Source organism: Malaclemys terrapin, chromosome 21, assembly GCF_027887155.1.
Source record: "Malaclemys terrapin pileata isolate rMalTer1 chromosome 21, rMalTer1.hap1, whole genome shotgun sequence".
NCBI classification, from domain to species: domain Eukaryota; kingdom Metazoa; phylum Chordata; order Testudines; family Emydidae; genus Malaclemys; species Malaclemys terrapin.
Genome location: NC_071525.1, coordinates 8,455,486 through 8,464,590, shown reverse-complemented (window position 1 = coordinate 8,464,590; position 9,105 = coordinate 8,455,486).

Genomic DNA, 9,105 nt, shown 5'->3' with positions numbered 1-9,105 from the left:
CCACTATGTGCTGCTGTGCTTGGGTGCTTCGGGGCTGGAGCACCCATGGAAAAAAAAAGTGGGTGCTCAGCAACCACAGGCAGCCCTGCCAATCAGCTCCTCCCCCTCCCTCCCAGCACCTCCTGACCACCACAATCAGCTGTTCAGCGGCACGCAGCAGGCTCTGGGGGGAAGGGGTGGAGTGGGGACGGGGCCTGGGGCAGAGTGGGGGTCGAGCACTCAGGAAAACGGCACCTCTGCTGGTGTGAATGGCTGCCCAAAGGGGTGTGGTAGCAGGGCAGCAGGCCCAAGCAAGGTCAGTCCTATGATCATGGACTACAAACAGAGAGGTTAGATAAAAACATACATATATCTTTGCTGGAAGATTGCATTGTAACACAACTTTATTTCTTGGTATTCAGAACCCTGACAGATAAGAATCAAAAACAGAAAGAGACAAAGCAGGCTGCTCCCTAAAAAAAACCCACCCCACTTTATTGTAGGCTGTCTGTCTGCAGAACTGACTCTGATCACATGCTTCCCTACAGAGTCCCCTGGTCTGCATGCAGGACCAGGAAAACCCTTAGAATTTAAGGTGACCGCTTGTCATTTTTTCCAACATTTTCAATATGCCTCAGCAAGCCGCAGGGTTGGGCCCAGACCCTCATCTCCCCCCCTCCTTCTATCAGCAGGAGGGCAGCCAGCATCTAAACCAGCTCCACGTCCTATGCAGAGGGTACCACACTGGGAGGAAGCTATTTGCCCACAGCCAATCTCCCACTGCATCAGTGGTTCCTCAGTCTGACCTCATTTTCCCCTTCCTCTGGCAGCAAGATCTAGGGGGACAGGGAAATAACTTGGCACCTACATCTGTGGGGTGTGTGATGGGGTATATAAACCCCACACTGGACAGGAGGGGGTTAACGAGCAACTCTGGGCTAAGGAAGCCCCACCCTTCCATCCATGCCCAGCATCCTGGGGTTGGAGGCGACGACGTTTAGAAGGCAGTCAGGCACTCAGTCTGGGGCTGGCAGGCCAGGTAGAAGGATGTGCTCTGGGAGGTCCAGGGAAGGACATGAGCCGAGCCTGTGAATGGGGGAGCTGCAGCACCCGGAGAATGGGACCAGGGCTGGAAGTCCGAAAGCGCTCTCCAGGGATGGATGGCGGCTGGCTGGGATGCAGCGGGAGGGAAGCCATGATCCGGGGAAGCTGACCTGAGGGTGGTGCAAGGCACCACCAGGGTGAACGAAGCCAAACCACTCTCCCAGCCCCCTGGGTTGGAACCTGGCAGAGTGAGAGGGCCCGGGTTCCCCTACCCCACCAGGAGTGGCACCCATTAGGTGGCAGATACTGCCTCCCACACCCCGGGGGAAATATCCTGGCACCTCCATCACAACCACCTATTCTGTTCTTACCCCACCTCATTGCTGTCATATCTAAGCACCTTCCAGCTAAGCAATATGACTAACCCCATTGTGCACAGCTCCCTCTCGCTCATCCTCTCCCCGTCGTGCATTGGAGTGGTTTGTTTTGGTAGGGTTTCATTATTATTTGTTCCACATGGCTCCAGGTCTGCATTAGAGAAGACAGGCCGAAGTAGAGCACCTCACACAGGGAGTGGAAATGCAAGAGCATGTTGCCAAGAGGTTTGGGGCAAATGGAACCAAAGCTAAGCGGCCAGGTTTCCTGCCCCACAAATCATAACAGGGGTCCCAATCCAAATCCCTGCTAGAGTGTCCCCGATGCCCACTCCTTTCGCCCAGCGCTCAGGTGAGAACGTCAGGATCAGACCCACAGAACCTGAATCAGGTGGTTATGATGCTCTGAATTTAGAGCTCCTAGGTCATCTCTTTCTGTCAGCTGCTTCTGTGTCCAGAACCCAGGTAGGGACATTACACTAGTGCAAACACCAGAGATTTATAAAAATAAAGTTTAGGCACTTTTCACATGCTGGACATGCATGCCCACGTTCATCTAAGGTCAGCCAGTCTAAGGAGCCAAGGCCTGCCTGGGCCCTAATCCAGGATGGAGGTGTGACAAAGTCCCAAAATAAGTGACTCATGCCAGAAATTCAAAATGCTGTGGATTCCTTAACCCTCCAAGTGAGGGGGAGGGGACACCAAATCCAACTCAAAAGTGCTGATTCTTGGGACATTTGAGAAGGCGTAAGCCCAGGGTTAGTATTGGCTGTGAGGCAGACTGGCCTTGTATATCAACAAAATATATATAAAAAAATCAAACCCCAATATTTTTATTTTAAAGTCTTGTGGCTCTGACCAAGCAAAAATCTGACTTTTCATCCACATTGCATGTGCCAAAAATGCTGTTCAAAGTTGAGTTTTACTGCGTAGTCAAATATGCAAGAGGAAGTTATAAGCATCTGTCTGAAACAGGAACTCTCTCTCAGTGCATGGGTGGAAGGAATGTATGATTTGTGTTTTTTCTACAATTTCAGTTCCAATTTGTTGCTAACTTTGCAGTTTTTAGATCATTTTTGAGTCAGGGCTTTTGTAAGATGGTAGAGATGACGTCTCTATGTCTGACATGTGATCTCACATGGCTCAGATTACCTATAGACCTACTGACTGACTAGGTAAACTTATAGATATGTGGACTTTTCGAGCCCAAAATTACTGGAACAAGGAGGTTCATGTCATAAAGGTGACCTCATCAAATCCCTCTGGGTAATGCCCATGATTTCAAATGGGGAGTGCTTCATTCTGATTTGCCAGAGATGTAGTCTCCATATTGCCTTCAAGTTGGGAGCAATTTGACCCTCCCTCTAACCCCTATTTGGCTGAAGCATAAATCTATCAAGTGGCATTGAGAGTGAGAATACCTTATTGCTTTTGAAGCTGATGGCTAAAGAAAACTCCCTCTTGCTAAATTATGACACAAAGCTTATAAGGAACTGTTTCTTCCCACAACCTGCAAACTCGATTCATTTGATCTTACTCACTTTCTTTTAATCTGATTTGTTTATATGGACTTTATTTATGCTTTCGTTTCATTAATAACATGTATAAAATTGGAAACCTGGGTGGTTGGCTTTGTCTTCCCCAGACATCAGGCCGCTGGACCTGGGATAGATCAAAGAGACAATTGCATGACCCAGGATGGTGGTCGACACAACCTTTTTGTAGTCCTCCCATAACTAGTGGCCAGACAGGAACACTGCTAGATTTGAAAGAACATTGACGGACTTATTGATAATCTATTTCAATAAGTAACATGGGTTCCAGAATCTTTGGCATGGATACCAACCTTAAAGCTGACCAGTTCCCCATAGTGAGTTCGTAGTCCCATGGCACTAGGGTGAATACAGTCTGGATAAAATCAGAATCTTCCCAACTCTCGCACTCAACCTTGTTTGAAAAAAGTTTGAACTTTCCTGCAGGTTTTCTTTCATTCCAGCATGAGCATCAGACACCCCTTGAAACAGGAGCCTAGTTTTGCCCTCCAAAGCCCAATTTAGATAATCTTTCAGGCCAGCTCATCTACTCTGAGCTCCTGCAAAACATAAGCCAAAGAACCTCATCCAATTTCTGCATCAAACCCATAACTTCTGGTTGAGCTGTAGCATATCTTTTAGGAAGGCATCCAGTCTTGATTTAAAGACTTTACATGACAGAGAATTCACCGTGTCCCTAGGTAAGTTGCTCCAAAGGTTAATCACCCTCTCTGTTAAAAATGGGCACCTTATTTTGCAGAGCCAAGGGGTCTTCATCCAACTACCAAGGTGTTTATCTGAGTGCCAGACATCCTGGAGGCCCCACCAGTCACTCGCTGGCACTTGTTCTGAAAACTGCTGACTGGTCAGGATTTAAAACAAACAACATAAAGCTGGAGACGGAGCTTTGCCAGAACTAGAGCTCCTGTCTCCTTGGCTTATGCTCAGGTGACTGGCTCCTCCAGTCACGCACAGCTGCTCCGGGCTGAAATGCACCTCGCCCTGCATTTTGCTGATGAAACCAGACTAGGAGTAGAGAGTTTACATGGTGCGTGAGATCAGAAAGGTGTTTGTTTTTAAACTGTTTTTACACTTCATTTTTACACTTCTTCCGTGCCAGGCCCCTCTCTGCTTGCGCCAGTAGCATTCACTGCAGAGATCACTGCTTGTACCTTCTGCAATTTGCTCCCCTCCTCAAGCAGCAGCACCCATTCACTGGCATCAGCCACCCCGAGCAGGTGGTGGTAGTTGGCATGCATGTGTTTTTTCCCCATGTGCCCTGACAGCTGGGTGCTGATCGCCAGCCCAGCAGACCTTGATAGTATTACTCAAAGACCACAGACTCGGTTTGATGGCGAAGGCTCGGCCAGGTTTATTGCTAACGAAGCACGGTTCTAGTGCCCGGGCAAATGGTTACAGGTATGCTAACACATGTATGCCCGTCACAATAGACCAGCGAATTCAGCACCGGGACTTTCTGCTGCCCCCTAGGCCGGACAAGGCTCCCCTCCTGTGATTTCTCTTTTATATGTTAATACAAACAGTGACATATGACACTTCTGACACGGAAACTTACCAACCCTACACCTTGTACCTGCCGGCTCAAACAAAACATCCCCATTCATAATCTGTCCTCCCATCCTTGTCTTACTTGAGGTCGGTGTGTTTCTATACCATTTTCCAGGAATGTGTCCATACCATAACTTTATGTTGGGTGTGCTTGTACTAGTCTTGTGAAATGTGTTTACATGAATACCTAGTGCCTAGGACTTCTTAGGAATGACTGTGTTTTTAGCAATCCCAGGCATGTTTTTGCCAAGTTCATGTACCGGACAGCAAACGTGTAAACAGGCGTTTGGTTTATGACAGGACCTGACTTTTGCTTATAGCCTGGCTATTGCTGACTTTGGTTCAGGCCTCAGGCCTTGAATTCCAGGCTCTCTCTTTCTTTGACAACAAGAGTATACCCCTTAAGGCCATTTCTCCCTCCAGCAAGCTGCAAACATATTTGTTCTGTTCTAATCTCCTTTCTACCGTATGTCTTTGTAATTTCCCTACATGCCAGGCCTGTGCTCATTGCTAGAAGGGCAAATACAATAGCATTGCTTCAGCGTTGGTTAATTCAGAGGAGCCTCTTCATCATCCCTCCAGTTTCCTATGCGGGTTCCTCAGGGCTCTGTCCTTGGCCCCTTTCTCTTCTTCTTCTACACCAGTGGTTCTCAATCAGGGGTCCGTGTACCCCTGGGGGGTTTCAGAGGTCTTCCAAAGGGAACATCAACTCATCGAGATATTTGCCTAGTTTAACAGGCTACATAAAAAGCACTAGTGACGTCTGTACAAACTAAAATTTCATAGACAATGACTTGTTTATACTGCTCTCTATACAATACACTGAAATGTAAGTACAATATTTATATTCCAATTGATTTATTTGATGGTGGTAATGAGAAAGGAAGCAATTGTTTAGTAATAGTGGGCTGGGACACTTTTGTAGTTTTATGTCTGATTTTGTACGTTTTTAAGTGAGGTGAAACTTGGGGGTACACAAGACAAATCAGACTCTTGAAAGGGATACAGTAGTCTGCAAAGGTTGAGAGCCACTGCTCTATACCCTTGTCGCTGGGTGAGCTTGTTTGCAAGCAGAACTTCATTTACCCTCTGAGGCTGATGACCCACAGATCGGCCTACCCACTCATTGTGGCCCAAGGACCCCTTGATGCCAACTGGCAGAGGGGTACATAAAGGTTACAGGGATCCTCTGGGTCTGATATTTACATGCTAGTCTGCCAAAGAATGTAAGATAAAGTCTCTGATGAAAGCATGTGTCTCACTGGTCCATAGGTGCTGAGTTTTTCTTTTCCCCAGGGCCCCGCTCCTACTTCACCCTCTCCCCCAAGGCCCCATCCTCACTCCACCTCTTTGCACCCCCGCCCTGCCCCCTCCCCGAGACCCCATCCGCTTGCTGCTCTCTGCCCCCCGCCAGATCCCTTCCTCCGCTGCCAAACACTTATTTGGTGGCACCGCCAATCAGCTAATGGGGTGCGCTGCCAAACTGCTGATTGGAGGTGCCACCAAACAGCTGTGGCTGGTGGGTGCAGAGCACCCCCTATTTTTTTTCTGTGGTGCTCCAGCCACAGAGCACCCACAGAGTTAGTGCCTATGCACTGGTCAGCAGAATCATTGTGTGATGTATGTGTGGAACATCTGTGAAGAGTAATACCTAAGGCTCTACTTGTATCGTGAGAAGATTTTCAAATAATTGCAGCTGAGTTGTGGACAAGACATGGAAAATCGTAGAAAAGTAATAATGGACCTGTATTAATTGCGGTAATTTGGACAAGCCAGAGAAGCCCTATTTGCTTAAGAAAAATGTGCTGGAATAATATAAACACTCAAGTATTATGCTATGCCTGGTAAATGTTTTTTGATATCAGACATTTTGCTGCCACTATATTACAGTCATTAATGTGCGGGGGTGACTGCCAGAGCCCCAATTGCTGTCTGCTCAGGTAAATGGCGTTCTCCTGTACTAATGGGGGCGTAAAGTGCGTGTTGCAAACCTCAAAATGTGTGCAAAATTGTGGACTGTGCAAAGTAAACTAATTAAAATCAAAATTGCGATGGAAACCTAATATTGCGGGATCTGCAATTTCCGCAGTATTGCAAATTAAGTGGGGCCTTAGTAATGTCTAGATGCTAAAAATTATTCCCTACAGGTCTGTGAATTAAGGCAGGTCACCAAAAGGTGATCCACACACTCCTCTCAGGCAGCGAGGATGAGGGGTTTATTGCACTCTGGCTGGTCACATGCAAATTGAGTACAGTGTTGAATGGTTCACCAGGGCCCCACATTTACATTCTGAGCAAAATGTTAATCAATAGATTGTGGGGGCTGCAGGAAAAAGCAAACAAGTGTGATCCTGGTTAGGAGACAGAATGAACTTTTGAAACTATAACTGCTGTGCAGGTGAGCCCCCAGGTATTCCTTCCATCCGGGAGGCCAAGCTTCCAGCAGGCTTGATCTTTATGAGAAGGGAGCTCACCCAAAATGGTTGAAAACACTGGGAAAAGGTCTTGGGGTAAGCGATCCTGTAGGGGACAGGGGAATGCCTTGCGAGTAAAGATTAGGCTCTAAAAAGTGGGTTATGGTTTGTTTCCAAAAGTCTTACTTTCTATCACTTGACTCTGTTCTTTGTTAATAAACGTATTCTTGTTTTCACTATAAATACATGTGAGTGCTGTGTGGTAAGCAGCGTGAATCAGTGGGCGTGTGCTGTTCCTTTGGGAGGAGAGGCTCTAAGAGATCTGTGAATGATCGGTGGAACAGGCTGGGTGCTCCGGAGGACTCGGGGGTTGGTGTGAGCCTATTGTTGACCTGTACCGAGCGAGCGAAGAAGCCGGGGGTGGGAGCGCACGTGGGAGGCAGTGCTTGCATTCCCAGAGGCTGGTGGAGAAGGGGCAGGGGATGGGCGGGGCCTAGGAGAAAGGGTGGGGTGGGGCAGGGGGGTTCGGTTTTATGTGATTAAGAAGTTGGCAACCCTAACTCAGACCCATAACCTCGGCACCCTACCTTCAACTTGGCCCTCTCTCTACATCCTTACATTCAGGAGGCGTCTAAAAGTTGCCAATTCTTCCTGCATCCTATCTTTAAGATTTGGCCTTTCCTTGTCATCCACCCCACTGGAGCTCCCATGCAGGTCCACATCATCCTGCTTTTCAGCCACTGCACCCTTCTCTTCTCCGGCCTGGATGAATCCCATCCCGCCCCCTGCCCATCCATTCAGAATGCTGCACTGAAGATCGCTTGTCTGGCTTACCACCCTCATCCCCTTTGACTGCATCACCCCTCTCTCTGCAGCCCTGCTCTGACTCCCCTTCTCCATGCATCAAATACAAGTGACTTGTCTTCACTTTCACAGCCTAGCCCCACCTACCTCTTCTCTCCTTTATTATTGACAGCAGAGAACATCACAGTTATGTGTCCACACAGCACTCAGCACCGTGTGGGGCCATGCTCCATGACTCGGCTCCCGTTAGTTACGAGAACACAGCTGGTAACTAACTGACTCCCTGCCCCCTACATATCACCCACCCGCAAAAGGGAAGTGGTTCCCTCTTGATAGTGGTGGGTGGAGGGCTGAGACTCATGCCTGGCTTCCAGGGGAAGTGGGGATTTCAGTGTGTGCAGCTAGTGTAATTGATAAGAAAGAAGCAGCTTGCAGAGCTCCGGCAAGAAGGTTAAGGTGACAATGATTTGCGGAACTGAAAGCAGTAATGGAGTGCAGCCACCACATCTCTAACAAAAACAGGGTCAATAGGCTTGGCCTGCCAGCGTTCCGAAGGTTTGTTCTCTGCAGAGGAACGCATCCAACTCTAAAGGGGTTCTTACCCCTCGCTGGCTGCTTCAGAGTCTTCCCAGCCCTCACTGACTTGTCCTTGCCTGGCAGAGAATGCTGAAGAGCAATGTTAGGAAGCAGGTGATCGCAGCAGGTGACATGCAGACATAGGTTGCCATTTAAAAAGAATACTCCATGTCTGGCAATAGTTACCACTGGTGCTCGGAGACACTGTGCTCTACCATTAGGGTAGACCTCTGTGGAAATAAGTGGCAAATGCTGACATTTTAAATGGCAAGTGAGTTATTTTCCCTGAGTTAAAATCAATGTGAAAGGCTTTGTTCCCTGCCCCCCCATCCCTGAACATTCCCCACATCAGAACACCGGACTTTGTATTCACTTCAATTGTAGGTTTCACCTTGGCAGCTTGCTAACCTAGACGTATGCTTTAGATCTTTTGTTCTTTGAAGTGTTTTCCTTCTGTCACGAGCTCTATCACAGCCCAGGGAGGCAGATCACATCCAGGAGTCCAAGGAAGAAGGCTGGCAAGAGCTGAAGTTTGTCTCTAGGTTTTAATTCAAAGTTGATCTTACTGCCGAAACAAAAAATCTTCTGACTGAAAAATCATCCAGAAGTCGTCACCCCATCAAGAGGCTTGGAGCAAGTGGAACCAAAGCTAGGGGAGTCCAAGATACACAGAAAGCGTTTGCTGCAAAGGGTGCATGTAACTCTACCTGTGAGGATGGGAACGTGGGAGAGTTTGCAGGAGAGTTAGGATGGGAACGTGGGAGAGTTAGCGGGAGTTCAGTATCACTGTCTAGGAAGCCCATGGCAAAACGC